Raw genomic sequence first — 27,458 nt, forward strand, 5'->3', positions numbered from 1 at the left:
ATCACCTCTTTAGTTGCTTGGTGGGGTGCCAAGTCAGACTGACCACATGACCACAGGAAAGTTTCTTTGGACCATGTTGATTTCCTTAGCTAAGAAACTGAGATGAGCACCATCCCTAGAGTTGGATACAATTGGGCAGGGGAAACCTTTATCATTACCTTTATGGAACTCTAATATCTGCTTTCTGAACCTGACTTACTGAAAGATGCCACAAGAGAGTCAGAGGGTTGCAAAGTCTATTGGGTGTTTCTCCCATTCCTTCTCTTTCTTACTTTCTTACTGCAGATCCGGAGCTGCAGAACTACGCTAGTTATAAATTCTCCCCAGCCACTTTAGCATTTCATCTGAAGAAAAAGGTTCATAGTTAACTGGGTTACCAAGAGCAACAGATAACATTCATTTCACTTAAGCATACCTGACAAGTGTTTGATAATGATGATGAAGATATTTTTCTCTGCTTCATTCCTGAACGTATATATATTTTTTTTTAATGCAAGTGGGCATTTGTATATATCATGAATAGCAACTTCCACTGTCTTGGAAAAAAAAAAAAACTCAGGACAAGATATGGGCTCTTACCTGCCATGTGCTGTGCTTATATCATGGCAACTTGTATCTTTTTCCCTTCCTTTCCGTTTCTTCCTTGCATCAGTACAGCTTTATGCATTCGAATAGAATAGAATAGAATGGAAGGGAAGGGAATGGAATGGAATGGAATGGAATAGAATAGAATAGAATAGAATAGAATAGAATAGAATAGAATAGAATAGAATAGAATAGAATAGAATAGAATAGAATAGAATCGATCAATAGATAGATAGATATGCATGTACCCACATATATTATATGACATGGAGAAACAACACAGTCTAGTTCGGATGTATAGATGTACATGGCGAGAAAAATGAATCTTGTGTAGTTTACCAGACGGATGGCATCGGGAGCAAAGCTGTTACAGAATCTGGATGTCCTGCCAGAAATACTTCGAAACCTCCTCCAAGGAGGGAGCAACAGAAACAGACCGTAAAGTGGGTGTTATGGGGTCTCTAACAATGCTTCGAGCTCTAAGCACATAGCACTTATAAGCAGCATCCTGAATACCAGGAGGTGAGCTTCCTATAATCTTCTTGGCTGTCCTTACTACTCTCTGTATGGACTTTCTATCTGAGGCATTGCTGCCACCAAACCAAACAGGGATGCGGTTTGTTAAAATGTGCTCAATCCTGCCTCTAAAAAGTGGCCTGGACAGAAGGAGTTGCAGTTCTTTTTTGTCATTTCTAATGAAATATATATAACTTAATCAGTTGTAAGAATATTTAAAAGGGTACAGAACACTGAATGTTGTTGTTGTTATTGTTATTATTGTTGTTATTGTTATTGTTATTATTAAGTATATTTCTTTATGTTGCATCTGTTGTCGTCCTCCCGCAGCCTGCGGAGCTGGCAGTGGAGTCGGACAGTGAGGAGGCTGAGGAAGAACATGGGCCAGTCCTGGAGGCTGGGGAAGGCCCAGATGAGGGCTCTGTGTCAGAGGCAGAGATGGAGCCAGGACCATTGGGCGGACTTCAGAGCCTCCAGAGGCTGACAGTAGAGAGGCAAAGGAACAGGAGGAGCCTGTTCCTAGTGCATGTATGAGAAGAGCTGCCAGAAGGCAAGAGCAGCTAAAGCAAAAAGAACGACTCAGGAGTAGGACCAAGAGATGATTGGCCCTCCCATAAGGCTTAAAAGACCAGCAATGGCTCTTGGCCTCTTTGCCGGAAAACAACGTTGAGAGATTTGCTTCTTGTTTCACTATATTCATTTCTTGTCGGCGTCTTCTGCTTCTGAACTTTTCCCATGAAAAGCCTTTGGCAGTTTGCCTAATTATCCCAAGGTCAGTGATAAACTGAGGAATGGTGTTTTGAAGAATTTACTTTAATTTAGTTTGGACTACGCTGAGAATGAGTTAATTCTCAGCTGTTCTAATAAAGTCTGTTTGTTTTCAAACTGTTTGTATTTAATACTAACTACTTGGGCCTGGATCACAACAAAACCTTCCAGTCTTGCTTTCTAGTTTATCGACTATGAAAAGATAAGGGACTTTACCCTTTTTTCTGTGAATTCACATACAATTTCTGATTGGAGTTCCTTTATTAATCTTTGTTCTTTGCCTGATTAGTGCTTCCAATGAGTGTGGCAAAACATTTGCTTCATTTCTCCCTTTCTTTGTGCACAAGAAGACCTGACAGCCGATAATAACTTCCAGATAATAAAATACATAATTAAACAAAATCAATAACGGACAATAAAACAAATCATACAACCATGCACAATCCCAAGCACCAAGTCAGCAATAATATAATTAGCAGTAACCAGAGTCAATTAGTGTATCCTCAACTGGTGGATGGTGTGAAGCCACAGCGATAACTTAGAAGTTAGAGCTAAAAAGTTTTTGAAGGAAAAAAAAAGTTTTGACTAAGTATCTTTCTTATGAGACGAAGGGAAGTGAGCTGCTGATTTTATTTCCTGACAGTGAGAACAATTAACCAGTGGAACGACTTGCCTCCAGAAGCTGTGGGTGCTCCAACACTGGAGGTTTTTAAGAAGAGATTGGACAACCATTTATCCGAAATGTTATAGGGCAGTGATGGTGAATCTATGGCACACGTACCAGAGGTGGCACGCAGTGCCCTCTCTGTGGACACGCAAGCCGTTGCCCCAGTTCAGCTCCGCCACACCTGCATTTGTGCCCCCCCACCAGCCAGCTGGTCTTCAGGTCTCTGCCGCCCATGTGTGCATGCATGTGGGGGTGGGGCCTGTGCGGGGTGGGCATGCATGCATGCACGTGGGGGCATGCACACATGCATGGGGGCAGGATGGATACACAGGGCTGCATGCACATTGCATTTTGGGGGTTCAGGCGCACGCTTTGGGCATTCAGTCCAGAAAAGTTTTAGCCATCACTGTTATAGGGTTTCCTGCTTGAGCAAGGGGTTGGACTAGGAGACCTCTAAGGCAGGGGTGAAATGCTCGTGGTTCGGACCGGATCGCCCGATCCGGTAGTGATGGTGGCAGGTGATTCGGAGAACCGGTAGCAAAAATCCCTGCCGCCCCCATGCCCAGCGGAGCCGCGTGATCATCAGAGGCTGTTTTTTTTTTTTTTTTACTTTCAAAAGCATTTTTTCTACAACCTCTTTGGCCGAAAAAATGCTTTTAAAATTTTAAAAAAAAAGCCTCTGATGATCGCGCAGCTCAGCTGGGATCGTCAGAGCCTTTTAAAAGCATTTTTTCTAGAAACCTCTTCCGCCGAGTTGACTGATTGTCAGAGGCTTTTTTTTTTCTTTTAAAAGTAAATCAGAGCCTTTTAAAAGCACTTCTTTTACAACCTCTTCAGCCGAAGAGATTGTAGAAAAATACTTTAAAAAATTTTTTTTAAAAAAAGTTGGCCATGCCCACCCAGTCACATTACTCCCTCCCACCAAGCCACGCCCACAGAACCGGTAGTAACAAATTTTACATTTCACCACTGCTCTAAAGTCCCTTCCAACGCACTTATTCTGCTATTCTGTTATCTTCTTGCCTCTTTTTTGGGCTGCATCTAGCTTGGCAGAATTGCTAAGGGACTCCAGTCTTTTTCTTGGAATCAGATTCTCCCACGTATGCATGGATGAGAATTTGGTTTGCTTTGGTTGGTTTTTAAAGCTAGGAATCTACTTAACTAAACATACGAGCCAGTTTTCATTTCTTTTCTCTTTGGCAGCTTCTGCAAAAATTATTATTAATGCGTGAGGGTGGTTAATGAAAGGCTAAACGTCATCTTTCTGCTCTGTGGAGGTCTTTTGTTAAAGCTCAGATTTGCCCCAATGAATTTTATTTTTAATTGGCCAACACCTTTACAGCAAGTTGACAAAACGAACCGAGTACAAAATAACAATTAGAAAAAGAAACAAAAATGGCCAATAGGGCCAAGCTTTCCTCTTCGGAGTCATATCACATCCCTTCCTTCCTTCCTTCCTTCCTTCCTTCCTTCCTTCCTTCCTTCCTTCCTTCCTTCCTTCCTTCCTTCCTTCCCTCCCTCCCTCCCTCCCTCCCTCCTTCCTTCCTTCATTCCCTCCTCCATCCCTCCCTCCTTCCTTCCTTCCTTCCCTCCCTCCATCCTTCCTTCCTTCCCTCCTTCCTTCCTCCGTCCCTCGGTCCCTCGGTCCCTCCTTCCTCCCTTCCTTCCCTCCCTCCCTCCTTCCTTCCTTCCCCCATTCCTCTCTCCGTCCCTCCATCCCTCCCTCTGTCCCTCCCTCCGTCCCTCCCTCCTTCCTTCCTTCCCTCCCTCCCTCCTTCCTGCCTTCCTTCCTTCCCTCCTTCCCTCCTTCCTTCCTCCATCCCTCGGTCCCTCGGTCCCTCCCTCCCTACTTCCTTCCTTCCTTCCCCCATTCCTCTCTCTGTCCCTCCATCCCTCCCTCCGTCTCTCCTTCCTTCCTTCCTTCCTCCATCCCTCCCTCCTTCCTCCCTCCGTCCCTCCGTCCCTCCGTCCCTCCGTCCCTCCCCCCTTCCTTCCTTCCTCTGTCACTCCCTCCCTTCCTCCCTTCTTCCTTCCTTTCTTCCTCTGTCCGTCCGTCCGTCCCTCCCTCCCTCCCTCCTTCCTTCCCTCCCTTTCTCCCTCCTTCCTTCCTCTGTCCCTCCCTCCCTCCTTCCTTCCTTCCTCCGTCCCTCCCTCACACCTTCCCCTCCCTTCCCTTCTCTTCCCTTCAGAGGTGGTATTCAGCTGGTTCGGACCGGTTCGAGTAAACCGGTAGCGGCGACTGGCGACTGCAGGTGAGCCCACTCAGACGCCCGTGTGTAATGCCGTCCTATGTAGCCATGTTTTCGTTGCATGTGTGGAAGGCGCACAAGTACACAACGATCTGGTGGTAAGTATATGTGAAACCCACCACTGCTTCCCTTCCCAATCCATGCCCAATATTGTTTCTGCGGATCAGAAAATGATGAAATGTTACTTCCTTATAATTCTTAAAAAGGAAAGTGAGCAGTTTCAACAACCAAAGGCAATGCTGATTTGCAAGTACAGAAATGAAGTTTGTAGTGAATCGTATTGGTGTTCCATATCTGTTACGTCTTCTCCTTCGTTTCCTTTGCCTGCTACATACCCGTCTGCTCCTTGCATGTATGTCAAAAAACATATAGTGTTAAAGTTAATTCCTTCAGCCCAAAAGCCGATGAGACTGATATCCATACCTGAATAGATCTGAGACAACAACCCCCCCCCCTCAAAAAAAAACCCCTTAACACTAAGAGGAGGACTGGAAAAGGAGGCAAAACATGTTAGTTTGGCCGGTCAGATGAAGGAAAAGCCAAGCCCAGATTCAATTATTTTTGGGCTGGGGATTTTTCCGTTGGCCTCTCTGGCTTTCTGAGATCACAGTGGAATCTGTTTCTTCTCCCTTTCAGCCGATTTCATGGCAGCTTTCTCTGGGGATCAACACTGAGGCGAAACTGTTGGACGCATTTCTGCAATATCTGCCAATGAGCAAGTTGTGGTTTCAAACATAGAACGTTTTGAGGATAATCATGCGCTGTGCTCAAAATTGGGTGTAACGTATATATCGACCAGCATTCCATTGCACTGAATTTTGCTTTGTGTGTTTCTTTTCTGAATCTGGGATGTGGACATGACATTTCCATGTCTTCCTTTTGTCATTTCTACTTTGCTATCCCAAATCATTAGCACCTTAGGATTCTCTCTCTCTCTCTCTCTCTCTCCCTCTCTCTCTCTTTGTCTGTTTCTCTCTCTCTCTCTCTCTCTCTCTCTCCCTCTCTCTCTCTCTCTCTCTCTTTGTCTGTTTCTCTCTCTCTCTCTCTCTCTCTCTCTCTCTCTCTGTGTGTGTCTCTGTCTCTCTCTTTGTCTGTCTCTCTCTCTGTCTCTGTCTCTCTCTGTGTGTGTCTCTGTCTCTGTCTCTCTCTCTGTGTGTGTCTGTCTCTCCCTCTCTCTCTGTCTCTCTCTGTCTGTCTCTGTCTCTGCCTTTCTCTCTCTCTCTCTCTCTCTCTCTCTATCATTGATATCTCTACTATCTCTATCTCTATTATATCTTTGTCTATAAATCTCTATTTATTATTTATATCTATCTATTATATCTATATCTATATCTATCTATCTATCTATCTATCTATCTATCTATCTATCTATCTATCTATCTATCTATCTATCTATCTATCTATCTATCATATCCATATCTTTATCTGTTAGATCTATATCTCTATTATATTTATATCATATCTATTACAGTATGTCTATATCTATCTCTATTATATCTATATCTCAATATGTCTATCTATATCTATATCCATATCTATTATATCTATCTCTGTTATCTCTATATCTATCTCTATTATTTCTATGTATCCATATCTATTATGTTTATATCTCTATCACCATCTATATCTAGGCAGAGATAATATTATAAAACACACATTTCTCTATTGTGAACAGAATGAGCAATCATCCTATAACTTCTTGAATTATAAATAATGTTTTTAACAAACAAGAAAATATATATTAATCGGGACAGGAAATTCTCAGTCATCTTTCATTGGGTCTCCCCAGTGTTACCTGCTGGTTCAACTATAGAGGGAAAAAAGCAGGTTCTATAGGCTACTATACAGCTTGTGAACACTGAGTACCTTCCAGGGTTTTTTTTTTTTTTTTTTTGCAGATTGAACCATTGGCATGTAATTCAGAAGGACAAGGCCTGAAATAGACACGGTCTGTCTATGTATTTTCAGACAGAAGAGCTGGGAAGAAAAATGTAAATAAAAGAAACCCCCAGAAGACCATATGCTGATTTCTCAAATATATGATATAGAGCAGTGATGGCTAACCTTTTCCGGACTGAGTGCCCAAAACACCTGTGCGCGTGTGAATGTGTGTGTGTACGCACCCCCAAAATGCAATGTGTGTGCGGACCCCCACATGCACCCCGCACCCCCACGCATGCATGCCCCCTCACAACCCCCTGTGAATGTGTGCACAGCCCCCGCATGTGTCCCACCCCCCACACTTGCATCCCATCCCAACGCATGTGCGGCAGAGACCCGACAACCAGCTGGCCGGTGGGAGGCTTATGCACACATGGTGGAGCTGAACTGGGGTGACAGCTCGCGTGCCATCAGAGAGGGCGCTGCGTGCCACCTCTGGCACATGTGCCATAAGTTTATTATTATTTATTTATTATTTATTAATTTTATTTCTAGACCGCCCTTCTCCCGAAGGACTCAGGGCGATGTACAGCCTGATTAAAAGCACAAAGACAGACAAAATTTAAAAATAATTAAAATTATTAAATGATAGGCTCAATTATAAAACCCCCAAATTTAAAATCCCATATTTAAAAACCAATTTAAAATCTTTACATTGATAGCCCAGCCTGGCCGAACAACAAGGTTTTGAGGGCACAGCGAAATACACGGAGATCGGAGATCTTACGCATTTCTGGGGGCAGTTCATTCCAAAGGGCAGGGGTTCCCACAGAGAAGGCCCTCCCCCTGGATGTCGCCAGCCGACATAATTTGGCCGATGGCACCCTGAGGAGACCCTCTCTGTGGGAGCGAACTGGCCGATGGGAGGCTACTGGTGGCAGAAGACGGTCTCGAAGGTACCCAGGTCCAATGCCATGGAGCGCTTTAAAGGTGGTAACCAATACCTTGAATCGCACCCGGAAGACCATCGCACCCGGAAGTTTGCCATCTCAGATATAGGACTGGGGTGGGTTCTAATTTTTTTTACTATCGGTTCTGTGGGCGTGGATTATTTTGTGGGTGTGGCTTGGTGGGGGGGTAATGTGACTGGGTGGGCGTGGCCAATTTTTTTTTTTTAACTTTTAAAAACCTTAAGAGGTTGCAGAAAACAATGCTTTGAAAAGCCTCTGCTGATCAGGCAACTCAGCTGGGATCGTCAGAGGCTTTTCAAACCATTTTTTTTAACCACTTCTTCGGCTGAAGAGGTTGCAGAAAACAATGCTTTGAAAAGCCTCTGCCGATCCCAGCTGAGCCGCGGGATCATCAGAGGCTTTTTTTTTTTACTTTTAAAAGCATTTTTTTCTCTGCGGGCACACGAGCTGACGCCCAGGTCAGCTCCACTGCGTACACCCACGTGCCTCCCGCCAGCCAGCTGATTTTCGGGTCTCTGCCAGGAGATGTGCGCATATGAGTGGGGGGTGGGGGTGAGCGGTGCACCCGTGTCCCGTTTTTGATCCCAGGAGGCTTCATGGAGGCCTGCTAGCACCAAAATGGAGGTGCCCTGCACCCAACACCCCGTTTTTGGTCCCAGGAGGCTTCAGGGAGGACTGCTAATATAAAAACGGGGGTTGTGCGCACAGGCACCGGGGGGTAGGGGGAGAGTAGGGGGGGTCACGCGCACATGTGCTGGGGGTGGGGCCTTCAGGGGGGCATTGCATTATGGGTGTCGGCACACATGCGCGTGTTGTCACGAAAAAAGGTTTGCCATCACTGTACTAGCTACTGAGTTTCCAAAATGGAATCACGTTTCATACCTAAAAGGGGAAACTGGAAAGTGCTTTTATGTTGACATCTTTGGATATTGAACTCCCCGCCCCCCAACCCCCGTCGATGTTTGGTTCCATCTGTGTTTGTTTTGTTAAGTTAAAAGTGACACTCTGTTCCGCAGCGGACTTTGCACAGTTCAGTAATTGCCCTATTTTGCTTCTGACAGGCAAAATACACACAGGGCACTTTTGCATCACTGCTGTTTTGTTATCTCCCTTTCTTTAGTTTGGCCCCCCCAAAAAAATGGAGTCGCAAAGCGTTGAGGATAGAACCTCAGCAGCTCAGGCCGAAGAGCCATATGGAAATTCAATTCAAACCAGGGATGAAATGCTTCCAGTTCGGACCGGTTCGCCCGATCCGGTAGCGATGGAGGCGGGTGGTTCGGAAAACCGGTAGCAAAAATCCCTGCCCTCCCCCCATTGCCCAGCTGAGCCGCGCTATCATCAGAGCATTTTTTCTACAACCTCTTTGGATGAAAAAAATGCTTTTAAAAGTTAAAAAAAAAAACCCTCTGATGATCACGCGGCTCAGCTGGGATCATCAGAGGCTTTTAAAAGCATTTTTTCTACAACCTCTTTGGCCAAAGAGGTTATAGAAAAAAATGTTTTTAAAAGGAAAAAAAGCCTCTGCCGATCAGGCGAGGCAGCTGGGATCATCAGAGGCTTAAAAAAAAAAAGAAAGAAAGCCTCTGCTGAAGAGGTTGTAGAAAAAAGTTTTAAAAGTTAAAAAAAAAAGTTGGCACGCCCACTAAGTCATATTACCCTCCCTCCACCAAGCCACGCCCACAGAACCGGTAGTAACAAATTTTACATTTCAGCACTGATTCAAACCAACCTGTAAAAGATACAGGTAGCTCTCAACTCACAACAGGACATTTAGTGACCACTGGGAGTTACAACGGCACAGGGGAAAAAAGTGACTTATGGCAGTTTTTGTCACTTATGACCATTGCCGCATCCCCATAGTTACGTGAGTTACATTCGGAGGCTTGACAATTGGTTCATGTTGATGACGGTCCCAGCATTCCAGGGTCATGGGATCATCATAGATTCAGTCAGTTTCGTTCCATATGACAACAACCTTGTGAACTCTCAAGTTTCCTCTTTCCGCTATTTATTCAAAATGGACAGTGATTAATATTTGTGTAGGTGTGTAGGTGTATCTCTCTCACACTGTCCCTTTCTCTTTTTCCCAGTATATAGTATGTGTAGATGTGTGTTATGTATGTGTATGGGTTGATATATACTTTCTTTTGAGAGCAGGCAACCAAATTTTATTTTTAATGTGGACCAGTATTCTCATAGTAAAAAATAACAATAAAAGTTATCTCTTCTCTTCTCTTCTCTTCTCTTCTCTTCTCTTCTCTTCTCTTCTCTTCTCTTCTCTTCTCTTCTCTTCTCTTCTCTTCTCTTCTCTTCTCTCCTCTCCTCTCCTCTCCTCTTCGCCTCTCCTCTCCTCTCCCCTCCCCTCCCCTCCCCTCCTTCCCTCCACATTTCTCTTCTCTTCTCTTCTCTTCTCTTCTCTTCTCTTCTCTTCTCTTCTCTTCTCTTCTCTTCTCTTCTCTTCTCTTCTCTTCTCTTCTCTTCTCTCTCTCCTCTCCTGTCCTTTCCTCTTCTCTTCTCTTCTCTCTCTTCTCTCTCTTTCTCCTCTCCTCCTCTCTCCTTCTTACTCTTCTCTTCAATTCTCATCTTCTCTCTGTTCTCTCTTCTTCTTTCTCTTCTCTTCCTCTTCCTCTTCCATTTCCTCTTCCTCTTCCTCCTCTCTTCTCTTCTCTTCTCTTCTCTTCTCTTCTCTTCTCTTCTCTTCTCTTCTCTCCTCTCCTCTCCTCTCCTCTCCTCTCCTCTCCTCTCCTCTCCTCTCCTCTCCCTTCTCCTCTCGTCTCCTCATCTCATCATCTTTTGCGATCCTCTGACAAGCAGAGTCAATGGGGAAGCCAGATTCATTTAACAACTTTGTGATTAATTTAACAACCGCAATGATTCCCTTAACAGATGTGGCAAGAAAAGTCATAAAATGAGTCATAAAAACTCACTTAACAAATGTCTCACTTAGCAACATAAGTTATGAGCTCAATGGCGGTCATAAGTCAAGGACTACCTGTAGATATTTCTTGTTATCTGTGGAAGCTTAGACCACTTGGGTCTACTTTGGGGGAAAAATCCCTCAGTGCTTCTCAGAGTAACCTCTCCAGTAATTTATGTACAGGATGGGAACCTTTGACTTGGCAACAGCAAGCACTAAGACAGTGAAAATAATTTCTGTTTTCGCACCAAAGGTATGTACAAGGCTTATGGCTTGACAACTTGCTGTCCTTTGAAATCGATTAACCTTCGTTTTATTGGGGAGGGGGATGTCTGAGGGAAGGGAAAGTAACCTGTACCAAAGTCTAGGAATCTTTCCCATCAACTCCTAAACATGCAAGATCGACCGGCAGCATCTTTGCAATCTTTTCAACCTCCTCCCACTTAATTCTTCCTAGCTCAAAATGCCCTGATCGACTCCCATCTCCTCTTGAATGCAAAGCGTGTGCCTGACCACTGAACTAGAGCCCTCCAGAGACTGGAAATCTTTCCGAATGTGCCTCCAGCCATGCAAGCGAGCATCACCAGGGCAACAGGTTGGCCAAGCCAATCCCACATTTTCTCTTCAAAAATATCGGCAGTGATTGAAAGTATCTGCAAAGCAGAGGAAGTATTTCCGGAATTCTTTACCTGGTCTGCTTCCAAGTCTGAGCTAACAGAATAACAGTTAGTAGGGTCTTTAGAAGTCTTCTAGTCGAACCCCCTGCTCAGGCAGGAAAATCTATACCACTTCAGACAAATGGTTGTCCAATCTCTTCTTAAGAAGTTATGGGGTGTTGGAGCACCCCACAACTTCTGAAAGCAAGCTGTTCCACCGGTTAATTGTTCTCACTTTCAGGAAATTTCTCCTTAGTTCTACGTTGCTTCTCTCCTTGATCAGTTTCCATCCGTTGCTTCTTGTCCTGTCCTCAGGTGCTTTGGAGAATAGGTTGACTCCCTCTTCTTTTGGGGTTTACCATGAATAATCCTTTCTTATTTCTCCCCAAAACTTTCAGTAGAAAGATGTTTCCTTGTCCTCTCAGAGGTGGGAGAAGGTAGATTTCCAACACTTGATTAAAGATAACCTATATTGTCATTTTTTACTGTGGGCACACTGGCACACATTAAAACTGAAATTCTGTTGCCTGCTCTAAAAAGTATACACATATGTAACACACATATATACATGCTATATAAGGTAAAGGTAAAGGTTCCCCTCGCACATATGTGCTAGTCGTTCCCGACTCTAGGGGGTGGTGCTCATCTCCGTTTCAAAGCCGAAGAGCCAGCGCTGTCCAAAGATGTCTCCATGGTCATGTGGCCAACATGACTAAACGTCAAAGGAACATGGAACGCTGTTACCTTCCCACCAAAGGTGGTCCCTATTTTTCTACTTGCAGTTTTACATGCTTTCGAACTGCTAGGTTGGCAGAAGCTGGGACAAGTAACGGGAGCTCACCCTGTTACGTGGCACTAGGGTTTCGAACTGCTGAACTGCCTACCTTTTGATTGACAAGCTCAGCGTCTTATATATTTATCTACACACATACATATAACTACACCCAATATAGATATAGATATGCCTACGCATATCTATATCTATCTATCTATCTATCTATCTATCTATCTATCTATCTATCTATCATCTATGTCTCTATCTATCTATCTATCTATCTATCTATCTATCATCTATCTATCTATGTCTCTATCTATCTATCTATCTATCTATCTATCTATCTATCCCATCTATATCTGTCTGTCTATCTATCTATCTATCTATCTATCTATCTATCTATCTATCTATCTATCTATGTCTCTATCTATCCCATCTGTGTCTGTCTGTCTGTCTGTCTGTCTGTCTGTCTGTCTGTCTGTCTGTCTATCTATCTATCTATCTATCTATCTATCTATCTATCTATCTATCTATCTATCTATCTTAAATATGGATACCTCCTCCCAACATTAATGTTTGTAAGTTTTCTTTGAGCGATCATGGACAGGGTGAGCATATCAAGTGCCAGTAGCTTCTAATGTGCCAAAAGCGAGGGCAGAGGGCATATATGACTTCCTGCCATATGCACAGCCATGATTTCACTTGGGACCCATTCAGCACACAACCCAATTCAGAACCCCACTGTGGCTGTTTTCACAGGACTCCCTTAACAGCTGGAATTTACCAGAACACAGCTGCTCTCTGGCTCCACTCCATTTACTCTTCACATCACTACCATCACCGTCATTATCATGAGGTGTGAAGGCAGGAGGCACAGATTATTCCCCATGGGTTAACTATCTTACCTGTACTCTTTCCTCAGGCAGAAGGAGGCTACAACTGGCTCAACACATTAAACAATGTCTTCATTTTCCTATCCAAGCAATGAGCCTCACCTGCATGCCTTATTTTCAAACTGATGAAGAAGTTGAGACTCTAGAAAAAGTGCAGAGAAGAGCAACCAAGATGATTAGGGGACTGGAGGCTAAAACATATGAAGAACAGTTGCAGGAACTGGACATGGCTAGTCTGGTGAAGAGAAGGACTAGGGGAGACATGATAGAAGTGTTCCAATATCTGAGGGGCTGTCACAGAGAGGAAGGGGTCAAGCTATTTTCCAAGGCACCTGAACAAGGAGAGAGTCAACCTGGAAATAAGGAGAAATTTTCTGACAGTGAGAACTATCAACTAATGGAACAGCTTGCCTCCGGAAGTTGTGGGAGCTTCATCATTGGAGGCTTTCAAGAAGTGATTGGACTGCCATTTGTCAGAAATGGTGTAGGGTCTCCTGTTTGGGTGGGAGGTTGGACTCGATGACCTTCAAGGTCCCTTCCAACTCTGGTAATCTAATCTAATCTAATTTAAATTTTATGTTAGGAAGTACCTCTGGAGCACCCGGTGGGCTCAGATTTAATGTTAATGGCGAATGAAAGGAGATATATGTGTCCCAGGATAATGCTGAAGGATCCAATTTGAGTCAATCATCGAGACCAAACGTTTATTTTACCAAGCTTTTGGGAAGCAAAATTTTGGGAAGAATGGGCTCCAGCAAGAACCTGAAAGCTTGGAAGAATAAACCTTTGGTCCCAGTGACTGACTCAGATTGAATCCTGCAATGTTAATAGCTTTCATATTGATAGGGCTCAGGAGCATTAGCGATCAAGAAGATATCAAGGGAACTCCATCAATCTTGACCCAACATCTTGATTCCAAGACATTTGATTATCAGGGCATCTGACTCCGTATAACTTACGACCACAATTCAGCTTAATTTTTTTGTTGCTAAGCGAAACATTTGTTAAGTGACTTTTGCTCCATTTTGTGACCTTACTTGCCTCAGTTGCAGTTGATAAGTCAATAACATGGTTGTTGAGTGAATCTGGCTTCCTCCTCTACTTGGCTTGTCAGAAAATTGCAAAAAGTGATCCTATGACCCCAGGACACTGTCATAAATATGTACCAGTTGCCAAGTATCTGAATTTTGATCATGCAACCCTAAGGATGCTGCAACGGTCTTAAGTGTGAAGCACAGTGATAGGTTTTCCAGAGCTGTTGTAACTTGGAACGGTCACTAAATGAACACTAAAGTCAAGGACTACCTGTAGAGCCAAGGAGTAACTGAAAGATGTGTGTGATTAAGAGCCAAGTAGAGTCACCAAACCCTTGGTTGATACAATGGGACAGTGTTTCCCAAACTTGGTTATTTTAAGATGCATGGACTTCAACTCCCAGAATTCCCCAGCCAGTATGCCTGGTTGAGGAATTCTGGGAGTTGAAGTCCATACATCTTCAAAGGGTCAAGTTTGGGAAACACTGCAATGGGACAAAGATGGGGCATCAACCAAGGTCAGTAGCTTATATTACCAACCTGCCTTCCATGGAGGACCTGTACACTGCATGAGTCAAAAAGAGGGTGGTGAAAATATTTACAAGCCCTCACATCCTGGACATAAATTGTTTCAATTCCTACCCTCAAAATGTATAGAGCACTGCACACCAGAACAACTAGACACAAGGAAAGTTTTTTTTCCCCCGAAGGCCATCACTCTGCTAAACAACTAATTCCCTCAACACTATCAAACTATTCACTAAGTCTGCATTATTATTAATCTTCTCATTGTTCCCATCACCCATCTCCTCCCACTTAGGACTGTATGACTGTAACTTGGTGCTGGTATCCTTACGATTTATATTGACTGTCCCCTAATAAGATTTGATTGCTTATTTGTACCCTATGACTATCATTAAGTGTTGTACCTTATGATCCTTAACGAATGTATCAGGGGTGAAATGCTCCCAATTCAAACCAGATCGCCTGATCCGGTAGAGGTGGCGGTGAATGGTTCGGAGAACCGGTAGCAAAAATCCCTGCCCCTCCCCCCCCCATGCCCAGCTGAGCCGCGCAATCATCAGAGGTTTTTATTTTTAATTTTTAAAAGCATTTTTTCTACAACCTCTTTGGCCAAAAAAATGGTTTTAAAAATTTAAAAAAAGCCTCTGACGATCAGGCAACTCAGCTGGGATCATCAGAGGCTTTTAAAAGCATTTTTTAAATAACCTCTTTGGCCAAAAAAATGCCAATTTTTTTTTAAAAGTAAAAAAAAAAGCCTCTGATGATCAGGCAACTCAGCTGGGATCGTCAGAGGATTTTAAAAGCATTTTTTTTACAACCTCTTCGGCCGAAGAGGTTGTAGAAAAAATGCTTTTAAAAGTTTTTTTTAAAAAAAGTTGGCCACACCCACCCAGTCACATTAAACCGCCCCCCAAGCCACGCCCACAGAACCGGTAGTAACAAATTTTACATTTCACCACTGATTTGATTGCTTATTTGCACCCTATGACTATCATTAAGTGTTATACCTTATGATTCTTAACGAATGTATCTTGTCTTTTTATGTACAGCGAGAGCCTATGCACCAAAGGCAAATTCCTTGTGTGTCCAATCACACCTGGCCAATAAAGAATTGTATTTGAATGGTTTCCCTTGGAATAGGATTTGCTTATCCTTGCCTATCTTTGAGTGTCAGTTCTCCCTTTCAAATGCGTTTGGGATTCTCTTGTTTGCTTACTGTTCATTGCCCTTTTACAGGAGGAAACTCTCACGATCTTATTAGTTCCCTGCCTCAAGATACTTCTTTTTTGCAGATGAAATCGTTCGAATGTTAAATCTGATAAAAGCTTTCCCAAAGGCGTTTGCTAATAATGTTCAAGTTACCACTGTCCTTCATTCATCTTTTCCTAATCTATTTCCCCTAAATTAGTCTCTCTGGGTAATATTTTGGCCAACCCATCGAGGCATACTACAGGTATACCCAAAGGTTATGTTGTTAAGTGAGTTTATGTCTTCTCTTGTCACGCTTGTTAAGTGGATTGCTGCAGTTGTTAAATTAGTAACACGGTTGTTAAGTGAATCTGATCTCCTCGTTGACTTTGCTGGTCAGGAGGTCCCAAAAGCAGATCACATAACTCTGAGACACTGCAACTGTCATAAATGTGAGTCAGTTGTCAAGCATCCGAAGTTAAATCATGTGGCCGTGGAGATGCGACAATGGTCTTAAGTGTGAAAACTGGTTGCAAGCCGCTTTTTTGGGCGTCGTGGTAACTTCGAATGGTCACTAAACAAACTGTTGTAAATCAAGGACTACCTCTAATTTCAGTGGAATTCGTCATGAATTCTATCACTAAGTAAAGTGTTTAAGTTGGATTCATGTACTACTTATTTAATTGTAGAGATTCTCGGTCATTCAGGTCATGGTTATCCCAAAGGTGCTTTTTTCAGGAGGCAACTGGACTTTCTTGTTTTTTTTTCTTTTGAAGACGTTTCGCTTCTCATCCAAGAAGCTTCTTCAGCTCTGACAGGATCTTGTCAGAGGATTCCCTGCTATCCTGTCAGAGCTGAAGATGCTTCTTGGATGAGAAGCGAAACATCTTCAAAAGAAAAAAAACAAGGAAGCCCAATTGCATCCTGAAAAAGCACCTTTCGGATACTTGTTTACGGTAATTATTATTGAACGTATCTTTTCTTTTATGTACACTGAGAGCCTATGCACCAAAGGCAAATTCCTTGTGTGTCCAATTACACTTGGCCAATAAAAAATTCTATTCTATTCTATTCTATTCTATTCTATTCTATTCTATTCTATTCTATTCTATTCTATTCTATTCTAGGCCAGCCATTTTGGTTCAGGAATTCTGGAAGTTGAAGTCCGCAAGTTATGAAGGGGGCCATCATTTCCCCACCTCTATCCTAAGAGAACAGAAACGGAACCTTCCTTTACATGGGATGAAACGACGCCTGACACCTTCTGCAAATTTGAGTCCTCAACTTACAAAAGCTCATTTAGTGACCGTTCAAAGTTACAATGGCACTGAACAAGGCAACCATTTTTCAAACTTACAACCTTTGAGGCATCCCTATGATCCTGTGATCAAAATTTGAATCCTGGGCAGCTGGTTCATACTTATGACCGTCGCTGTGTCCCAAGGTCGTGTGATCCTCCTCTGCAACCTTTTGACAAGCAAAATCAAGGGGGAAGACAGGTTCACGTAAAAACTGTGTTACTAATGGATCAACTGCAATGATTCACTTAACAATGGCGGCAAGAATGATCGTAAAATGGGGCAAAAAATCTCACTTAGTAAATGTTTCATTTAATGACAGAAACGTTGGGCTCAAGGACTACCTGTATGATCTCATTATTTATTTGCTCTTTTATTCCTTCCTCTGGGATATGCAGGCACTTCAGGACTCAAACCCTCCCCCAAAATGGAAGGATATTTTGAATCGCACAATGGATGAATGGCTGCAAAAGTTGATGGACTTAGCAGAGAGGGCAAAATTGACCGCTTTGATTAAAGAAAAGAAGACAATTACTTTTGTTTCTGCTTGGAAACCACTTTTGGACTTTGTGCTTGAGGTGGGAAAAGCAAAAGAAAACTATGATTTGGGGTTTTGCTGATTAGATAGGTTCTGCTGTTATAGAAATGGCTAGTATATATCATGATGTGAAAATAAAAAAAAATGAGGTTTTATGTTACTATCTTTTTTAAAAAAAAATTTTAAAATTTTTATTAATTTAAGAAACCACATAATACATTTATAAATGCAAATAAAACAATTTACAACAAACATCATCTTTATAACATCTACCTATAATATCTGAATTGTTACAATATCAATATCCTATATTCTTCAATATACAATATTTCTCTCACCTTATATAATGATATTATTTTATTGATATCTTTTGTCTCTTTCTTAAATTTCATTTGATGTAAAAATTTATTTTACTCTATTGATATCTTTTCTTTTATTTAATTTTTCTTTCTTTCTTCTTCTCTTTTTTTCCCCACTTCCCTCTAACCATTAATACTATTTTTGCCAGACCAGATAATATTCAGATTCTTCTTTTCCTTGGATCTCCTTGGTAAGTTTATCCATCTCAGCGCATTCCATAATTTTGGATATTAATTTCTCTTGAGTCGGGACCTCTTCTTGTTTCCAATTTTGTGCATATATAATTCTTGCTGCAGTGTGTTATTAAATATATTATTTCTTTTTCATATTTGCTTGTAGGTATTCCTAATAAATAAGTTTCTGGCTTTAATGGCACCTTTTGAGTTATTATTTGTTCCAGTTGCATTTTTATATTGTTCCAGAATTTTTTAGCTTTGGGACATGACCACCATATATGATAGTATGTCCCTTTATGCACTTTACATTTCCAACAGAGTGGAGATGTGCCGATTTTATTCTACTGCATCAAAAGGAGTCAGAAGTTTCTTTTTCTTTTCGCCCTTACCCGGGGGTGGGCTTCAAAAATTTTAGCAAGGGGTTCTCTGCCCGGTTGCTGGGTGGACATGGCCATGGTGGGTGTGGCCTAATCGGCCTCCTGCATCACGGCGGGGGGAGGGCATTTTTACCCTCCCCGGGCTCCAGAGACTTTCCTTGAGCCTCCGGGAGGACAAAAACAGCCTCCCCAGGCTCCGGAGGCCTGTTTCCAGCCTTCCCAAACTTCCAGTAGGCCCGTTTTTTGCCCTCCCTGAGCCTCTGCATACAACCCACACTTAACCTGCATCCAAAACGGCCTACGTGGGGACTCCTGGGAGGGGAGGGTTGGCGTGGGAGGGGCTAGCCAGGAGTGGGATTTGGGGCTTCTCCAAACTGCATAGAATCTTAGCTAGAGGTTCTCCCGAACCCCTGAGAATCTCCAGCAGCCACTCCTGCCCTGCCCTTACGTTCTTTTCTCTTCTTCCTTTCCTCCCTTATTTTCATTCTTCATTGTACTTCTTTTTTTTAAATATTTTGATAAACTTATAAAACATTTGAATCGTTAAGGCTGAAACCCCTATGGGCTCGCTGAGTTCTCAGCCTGGCCTTATTTTTAAGCAAGCGATTGATAATAATGTTACAGCAGAAGAAGATTGAATTCCAACTAAGAGGAAAGGGGGTGTGGAATCAGAGAATTGTTGGGATTGTTGTTGCGTCTGTGTCATAGAAAGGGTTAAGCTCCTGTCCGAACTAGATGGATGAGCTCATAAGGAAGGGATGTTTTGGTTTGTGAGGTTAGGAGAAAGAAAGCTCTTGAAAGAAAGCTTTGACAGCTGCTCAAGGGGACATTTCCTGGGCATTCAGGCTGAAAATATAGGTTGAAAATGTCAGACGTGTTCCTCAACCTTTCCCAGAGGCATAGTGTTCCTCTCGAGCCTTGCAAAATGTCATCATATTATGGGATGGTCTTAATGTGGCCATCTCTACAATTCATCAAGATGAACCAGCAGATGTTGGGACAGAGGTCTTGGAGAAGACAGTTCTCCAAGCTCCTGGTATGAGGACCAGTAGTGGGTTTCTCCCGGTTCCGCCGAGCCGGTAGCGGTGATGGTATGACATCACCGAACCGGTTCTGCCCCCCGGCCCCTCCCCACGTTATTCTTACCTTTTATTTGGCCCCACCCCCAATCTATTGCTGCCTCCTAAGTCCCAGCTGATGGGCTATAAGGAAAAAAATTATTTAAACTCTTGCCCTGGGGCTTCAAAGGGCCACCCTACAGCTGATCAGTGGTAAAAGGCAGTTTGGTGGTAGACCAGTGTCTCCAAAAACAAATGAGTAGACCGGTGCCTGCAAAAATAAATGGGTAGATCAGTGCCTGCAAAAATAAATGAGTAGACCGGTACAGCTCTGCAAGCAGTTAAAAGCCTAGTAGACCAGTACCTCTGCTAAATCCTAAAGAATTGTCACATGACCATCAAGCCACACCCACAAAATAAGCCACGCCCACAGAATTGGTAGTAAAAAAAATTAGAATCCACCCCGATGAGGACACCATGGCCGTTATTTAGCTCTAGAGTTGGCATGAGCCCACCCAAGGAAGGTTCATTCCCTCCCCAACCAGAAACCTGCCAGGCAGTATGCTTCACATTCTCATTTTTGATGAGACAACTAAGGGAATCTTCCAGATGACCCAAAACTGATTGGGCCAGTGGTTCTCAACCTAAAGTCCACAGACTCTTGGGGGGTTGCAATGTTGTTACAGGGACTTTGTGAAGACTGGACAAAAAGTTATGATTTAAACCGTGAATTAAGACTTGGTGGCCCATGGCCACAGTCCATAGCCACAAAAGGAATTCAAAGGAGGCTCATGAGGGATGCAGTGGCTCAGTGGCTAAGACGCTGAGCTTGTCGATCAAAAGGTTGGCAGTTCAGCGGTTCGAATCCCTAGTGTTGCATAACGGGGCGAGCTCCCATGACTTGTCCCAGCTTCTGCCAACCTAGAAGTTTGAAAGTATGTAAAAAATGCAAGTAGAAAAATAGGGACCACCTTCGGTGGGAAGGCAACAGCGTTCCATACACCTTTGGTGTTTATTCATGCCAGCCACATGACCACGGAGACGTCTTCGGACAGCGCTGGCTCTTCGGCTTTGAAATGGAGATGAGCACCACCCCCTAGAGTCGGGAACGACTAGCACATATGTGCGAGGGGAACCCTTACCTTTACCTTTACCATGGTGAAGAAAAGGTTGAGAACCAATGGACTGGGCCATTGATATTCTAGAAGTTAGAAAGGAGATTCAAGACGATCTTGAGAAGTCACAGGACTGAAAATAAGAGAAGGAAATCTAAGAGAGGCAAAGGTAAATTTTTATCTGCCCCAAAAAGCTTTTCTAAAAGGCAACTGGATATTCGTAGTTTTTTTCCCACCCCTTGAAAACATTTCGCTTCCCATCCAAGAAGCTTTTTCAAAGAACTGAAGAATTTTCAAGGAAAATTGTTTTCAAGGAAAAAAACTAAGAAAAATCCAGTTGCCTTTTGGGAAAAGATCTTTGGGACAACCATGACCTGGATGAGTGAGAATTTCCCAGAAAGAAATAAAGTTCTTCATTGGCTTGGTAACAGCAGGCAATGAATAGGTACAATGGGGAAAAAAAGTTTTGGCCATAATATAGAACTACAGAAATGGCAAAATTTATGGGGAAGGAATTATAAATTAACAATGGCAACCTCTTATAAAGAAAATCTATATAAAATGTTTTTATAGGTGGCATTTACCACCTGCTAGATGAGGTGAAATATTTAAAAATATGTCTAGCAAATGTTGGGAATGTAATAAAAAAAAACCGGGCACATTTTATCATTTGTGGTGGACTTGTGACAAAGCAAAAAAAAATTTGGGCAAAGATACACAGGTGGTTGGAAAAGATGATAGGGAAACATGTAGATTTCAAACCTGAACTGTTTTTTATTAGGTAATAATATCAGAAAAAACGTGATAAGAAAAGTATGTATTGAATATTACATGTCTGAATAGCAGCGAGGGATTACTTTCCCACAATATTGGAAAAATGAAGATATACCGCGAGATGAAGAAATAGTTAAGAAGATATTAGACTCTGCAGAAATGGATAGATGGAGATTGAAAATTAAACAGAAAGAGGATGCAGAATGCTATCAAACATGGAATTTATTTTACCAATGGCTGAAAAAAAGGGGTAGAGAATAAGAATGTAAATTTGTATTGTTAAGTCAATTAAATACCCAGAAAACACAATGTTTATTAAGGACTAAGAAATGTATTTAATAGAAAATCAATAAAATAATAATAATGAAAAAAAGAAAGGACAGGTAGGGGTGACAAGGTGAACGTATTGGGAAAAAACCCCTAGGAGGTTCAGATGCATGGATAAAATGGCAGGAAAGTCTTCACACCATTTAAATCTCTTCAGCACTGGAGAAATCCCATTGAAGCACTGGGTGCCACACCTTAAAAAAAGATTCTCTTACAGATCCTCAAAGGCCTTAGGAGAAAACATCTGGTTATGATTAAACTTGAGAAAAAGCTTTAAAAAAAAATTGCCCCAGAGCAAAGTCACCTTAAATCAGAGTTCCCCAACATTTCTGGCTTTGTGGACCGGCCTTGTGGGTGGGGAGGGGTGAAGAGAGGGGATCAGTGGTGAAATCCAATTTTTTTTACTACTGGTTCTGTGGGCGTGGCTTGGTGGGCGTGGTGTGGCTTGATGGGCGTGGCAGGGGAAGGATATATATATATATAATTTGATTTATATGCCGCCCTTCTCCGGAGACTCAGGGCGGCTTACAATGTGCTAAGCAATAGCCTTCATACTTTTGTATATTTATACAAAGTCAGCTTATTGCCCCCACAAACTGGGTCCTCAATTTACCTACCTTAGAAAGGATGGAAGGCTGAGTCAACCTTGAGCCTGGTGAGATTCGAACTTACAGTAATTGCAGACAGCTGGTGTTAATCACAATGCTTTCAGTCTGCTGAGCCACCAGGCCCCACCAGACCAGAATTGCAGTACTGCAGACTATTTCTGCCAACTGCCTGCACTTCCATCTTTCCAAGGTGGGTAAAAGGAGGGCCCAGATTGTTGGGGGCAATAGGCTGACTCTGTGAAAGGCTTGGAGAGGGCTGGAAAGGACTGTGAAGTGTATATAAGTGCTATTGCTATTGAAAGACGGTGAACTACCTATTCCTGGTTGTTGTTGTTGTTGTTGTTGTTTTTCAAGGGGAAGACTGGATGTTCTCCAGGTTCCCCTTGTGTGGCCCAAAGCTCCGCTCTTCGGAACCTTTCAAAGGGACTTGGCACCTTTGGCAGGGCCTCCTCACTACAGGCAACCCCAGGTAGACTTCCAGAGCAGCTGTCCCCAGAGGACCTTCTTGGCTTCTCTTGCACTTCCACTTAGTGCAAGGAAGGGCAACTCAGGACGGAGCTGCTGGTCAGGAAGGACAGATCAACGGAGCGCAACCCTCCCCAGGGCAGGCATCGCGGGGGGGGGGGGAAGCCAGTCCTTTGCCCGGCGGCAGGTGAAGAAGCCTTGATAGTACAGTGGTCTAAGCACCCTGTTATTAACACAGCTGCCTGCAATTTACTGCTGGTTCGAATCTTACCAGGCTCAAGGTTGACTCAGCCTTCCATCCTTTCTAAGGTAGGTGAAATGAGGACCCAGTTTGTGGGGGCAATAAGCTGACTTTGTATAAATATACAAAAAGTATGAAGGCTATTGCATAATGCATTGTAAGCCGCCCTGAGTCTCTGGAGAAGGGCGGCATATAAATCAAATTAAAAAAGAAGAAGAAGAAGAAGAAGCCTCCGCTGGCGCTGGGGAGGCTTGGCTGCTTGGCAATCTTTTTTTAGGTGCCACTTTGCATCGCCTAGGCGGGCTGCAGACTCTGGGGGGCACAGTCGGAACCCGACAATCCTTCTCTTGGGTCCAGGACCGGGAAGGATAGATTGCTCCTGCCTCACCTTGGCCGCTGGGCAGGGCAGGGCTGGGCACCCAGGTTCCTTGGGCTGGGCTGGTTGCGCGGCTGCCTTGCGCTCCGGCCATCCTTGGATTGGCAGGAGGGGGGGGGGCGCTGCTCTGAGCGGCTGGGGGCTTTTGTGGGGTGGGTGGGGGCCTCCTCCTCCTCCTCCTCCTCTTCCTCCTCCTCCCTGCGCAGCCCGGCCCACCTGAGCCGGCGACTGGCAGCCCCCCCCCCTCCCTTGCCGCAGCCGCGCCCCCGTCCCGAGGCATCCCGGCCAGGAAAGGCGGTGGTGGAGGCGCCGCATTGTGCCCGGCAGAGCTGCTTCTGACGCACCGCCCCCCGAAAGTCCCCGGCCAGCCAGCCAGCCAAGCAGCCAAGCAGCCCCGCCCGTCCCCGCCCCTCGCCCCCTCCCCGAGAACCGCAGCGAGCGCGCGCCAGGGAGGGAAAGGAGAGAGAGGGGGGGGGAGAGAAAGCGCGTGCACGCGAGCAAGCGAGCAGCCGAGCGGGGAAGCTTGCGAGCGAGCGGAGGGGAGGGCGCCCGGCGCGGGGGCGCGCGCGGTCGGGTCTGTGTCTGGCGGGCAGCGGGTGTGTGGCGGCGGCTGAGGAGGAGGAAGAGGAAGAGGAGGAAGAGTCCGGGCGGAGAAGGGACCCTGGAGGGACGGAGGGTCCTTGGGCTCCGCGGCGGCGGCGGTAGCAGCAACGGATCAGGTCGGTCTCTGCAGCTCCTCTTCGGCTTCGCCACGGTTGGGGGCGCCCACCCCCCCCCCACCACCCTCTCATGCCCGGCCGTCCCGCCGCGTTGGCGGCTTGCGCTGGGACGCCAGATGGGGGGTCGGGCTGGGTTGGGAGGAAGGGGCGTCTCCGCGCTCAGCAGCTGCAGCGGCGGCCAAGCCAAGCGCGGGAGTCCCGGTTTTGGGGAGATGCCCCTGGGGAGGATGGGGAGGGGGGGGCAGCCCGATGGCGCATCCGCCAGAAGTGGCCGCTCAGCCCTCCCCCCCCCAAATCCCACTCCCAAGCGGGCAGCAGGTCGGCTGGGGGAGGGGGGCGTCTTTTGGGAGGGGTCCCGGGGGTGCTCTGGGACGCTTGCACTCCGGGGTCGATGGCACGGGTGCCCGTGACTCGGCGCTGTCACTTGCCCCCCCCCCCTGGCTCGCCCTTCAAGTGGCTTCTGCCAGCCCCCTCCCCTCCCCTCCCTTCCCTTCCTCCTCCTTTCTGCTGGGGGTGGATGGAGTAGGAGTTGACAAAGGGAGAAGTTTGCGTGAGATCGGCCCGACCCAGGCTGGGGGTGGGAAGTGGGTGGGTGGGCGAGGGCGGAAGATCCCGCTGGCTGCGGAGAGCCGGGGGTTAATGCCAGCCAGGGTCGACTCGAGACTGGGGGGGTCCCGGTGGGAAGTTGGCTTGCAGAGAGATTCCCCCTCCCTGCTGGGCTCTTGGCGCAAAAACTTTCTGGCCAACTTTATTTTGGGTGGGTTTCTTTTTAGCCGAAAAAGTGGGAAAGCAGAGGACCGAACGCTTTTTCGGCCGAAAGCTGAACTGGAGCGTGCTTGATTTGTACGGGTGGCTTTTCGCGGGGCTCTTTCCTCTCGCGTCCCCGTCGGACAAAACTTGCATTGTTCGAGTCGCTTTTTAAATCGCGATTACCGACCTTTTCAGCTGATTTAGGAGCTTGGCCGTGTCGGCTTCGGAAATATCTTTTTTTTTTCCTTTTCTTTAAAGTCAGGCGGAATGCATAAAGCTGGATAAGAGCGCCGGGACGGGTTTTGGCCGCGGGTTTTGAGTGGAAACCCCCCACGGTCCCCCCCAAAAAAACTCCCAGAAACGCTGCACCAAACGCCCCCTGGAAGCACCTCGGGGGTGGCTCGCGGTCCCCTCCGCCCACGAAGCATTTAATTTACACGCGGGATCGGGGACACGCGGGAACCTGGCGGACACGTGCCAATCTAGCTTCAAAAGGCCCGCGAACTCCAATCTTGGGGGGGGGGGTGTCGTGTGAGCCGAAAGCTGGTCCCCCAGCTTTGGGTGGGAGGAGAATGGGTGGGCTGCCTGCGCGAACTGGAGGAAAAGAGGGAAGGAGGGGAGGGTCCCTTTTGCTCGGGCTCCTGTTCCTGGCAGGAATGTGTCCCCCTCCCTCCTTCTCCTCCTCCTCCTCCTCCTCCCTTCCCCCGTTCATCCCTGCAGCCTTTGGCCAGGCTGGGTGGGAAGAGAGGGGGGGGACGCGGTGCTCTCCGCCCGAAGTGGGGCCCTTTCGGTGCGCCAAAGGCTGTTTGGATTGGCTCGGAGCCGGGGGGCTGGAAAATTGGCCCCGCTTCAGGGTCACATGTGGCGAGCAAGGGGCACCGAGAGGCCGGTTTCCATGGCTCTCCCTCCCTCCCTGCCTGCCTCCTTCCCTCCCTCCCCGATCTTGGCAGGTAGCGCTTCACGGCAAGAGGTTTCTTTATATGGCCCTGGTATGTGAGCACCATTTCCTGAGCCTTGAAATGAAACAGGAGCAGCCGAGTGAAGACTGTGTGTCTCTGTGTGTCTGTGTGTGTGTGTGTGTAGTGCGTACACATGCACAACCCCTCCCCTGCCTCTCTCTCTCTCTCCTTCCCTCCCTCCCCGCATGTCACTAAAGAGATGGCCGGGAGAACGAAGCCGCTTCTCCAGACGCGGAGTTTTTTTTAAAGTCAATAATTCAGCCTTTGCTTCGCCCAGGCGCAAATCTGCCCAAGTAGAGAGAAAGAGAGAGAGAGAGATGGTTTAGGAAAAAGGGGGCAGTGCCTGTCCTTAAGCAAGGCTGAAGATACTGTCGTCATCCGTGGCAAAGTAAGGCAGTCTTCCTGCTCTCCCCTCCCTCCCTCTCTCCTTCCCCTCCTCTCCCCGCTTCTCTCGGTACAAGCTCGAAAAGCCCACCGCGGCTGAGCGAGCGAGCGAGCGCACAGCCTCAGCAGAGGCAAGCAGCCTTTTTCTCTCCCTCTTGTCTCCTGCACAAACACAATGATGTCACTTTCCTTTTCTGCTCCTGGGTGGGGAAAGGAAGAGGTTGAGCCGCTCGAATTGGCTCTCAGGTCACGCAGAGCATCTCCCCGCCAGGCGAGAGAGGGCTTCTAGGACACCCCCCTCCCCCGCTTGGCTTTTCGGGAGGAAGGGCAGCGTGTATCCTGGACCCAGGTGGGGTGTGTGTATATGTCTCTCTCTCTCTCTCTGTGTGTGTAAGGGAAGGGTTTTGGGGTGACAGGAAATGCTGCCCGGTTTTGGGAACCCCTGGGCAAAGGGGACACCCCTCTGGCAACAGTGAAAAGCTAGTCACTCTTTGGCTTTCCATAAATGGGGGACATCAGTCTTGGGATTTAAGGTTTATTTTTGTTGGAAGAAATCCCTACCTTACTTTGTGTCTTGGGACAAGTCTTTACATAATTCCCATCCTTAGGCTTTGATCTTGCCGAAAAGGGATCAGATCTCTCTTGGAGGGGAGGAAAAATAATGATGATTTGCATTCTGGGAGATCCTAAAAAAAGTAAGTGAGTGATCTCGGGTCCATGGGAACATTCAGGATCAGAAAGGTCAGGCAGTTCAGTGGTTTGAATCCCTAGTATAGGTTTCCTGCGTAAGCAGGGGGTTGAGCTAGATGACCTTCAAGGTCCCTTCCAACTCTGTTACTGTTGGAACAGACAAGTAGGACAACAGGAGGCTTTGGACTGCCGCGACCTAGAACAAACATGGTACCTTCACTTCACCCAGAAGTCCATAAAAACTGGACCAAAGACTGATCTGCAAGTGTCAAGTTTTTATGGACTTCTTGGCGAAGTGAAGATGCCATGTTTGTTCTAGGTTGCGGCAGTCCGAAGCCTCCTGTGGTCCTACTTGTCTCCTGAATGTTCCTGTGGATCCTGAGATCGTCCATCAGGCATGTTCACCACTGGTGGCCCTCTTTTCAGAGGTTGATTGGGTGTTTGGAGAAGACTTTTAGGGAAGGACTGTTTAGTGCTGGATTGCATCACTTGGTTGCAGAAAATCCTAGGTTACTTTTTGGGGGATCTCCATTAAAAGGACCTCAGGGAGATGATGACAGAGAACTTTTTCAGAGATGCTTGCTTTTCTTTCCCTGAGCCCCCTCACTCTTCCCCAGT

At 45.6% G+C, this 27,458-nt stretch overlaps 1 protein-coding gene and 1 long non-coding RNA gene across 2 annotated transcripts in view; one reads left to right on the plus strand and one right to left on the minus strand.

Moving 5' to 3' along the window:
* Positions 1-5,271: 5,271 nt before the first annotated feature.
* LOC117665246 (uncharacterized) lies at positions 5,272-13,016 on the minus strand. Its single transcript, XR_004591291.3, has 2 exons — positions 12,891-13,016; positions 5,272-5,490 (listed from the first exon to the last, which is right to left on the minus strand). It is a non-coding gene; the product is annotated as an uncharacterized LOC117665246 (long non-coding RNA).
* A 13,062-nt stretch (positions 13,017-26,078) lies between these two features.
* KLF12 (KLF transcription factor 12) overlaps positions 26,079-27,458 on the plus strand; it is a 262,112-nt gene continuing 260,732 nt past the window's right edge. Inside the window, exon 1 of the mRNA XM_087895517.1 lies at positions 26,079-26,154. The gene's annotated coding sequence lies outside the window, so the exon portion shown is untranslated. The remainder of the gene's footprint in view (positions 26,155-27,458) is intronic.

This window comes from Pantherophis guttatus, chromosome 5, assembly GCF_059756535.1.
Source record: "Pantherophis guttatus breed Tessera chromosome 5, ASM5975653v1, whole genome shotgun sequence".
In the NCBI taxonomy this organism is placed as follows: domain Eukaryota; kingdom Metazoa; phylum Chordata; class Lepidosauria; order Squamata; family Colubridae; genus Pantherophis; species Pantherophis guttatus.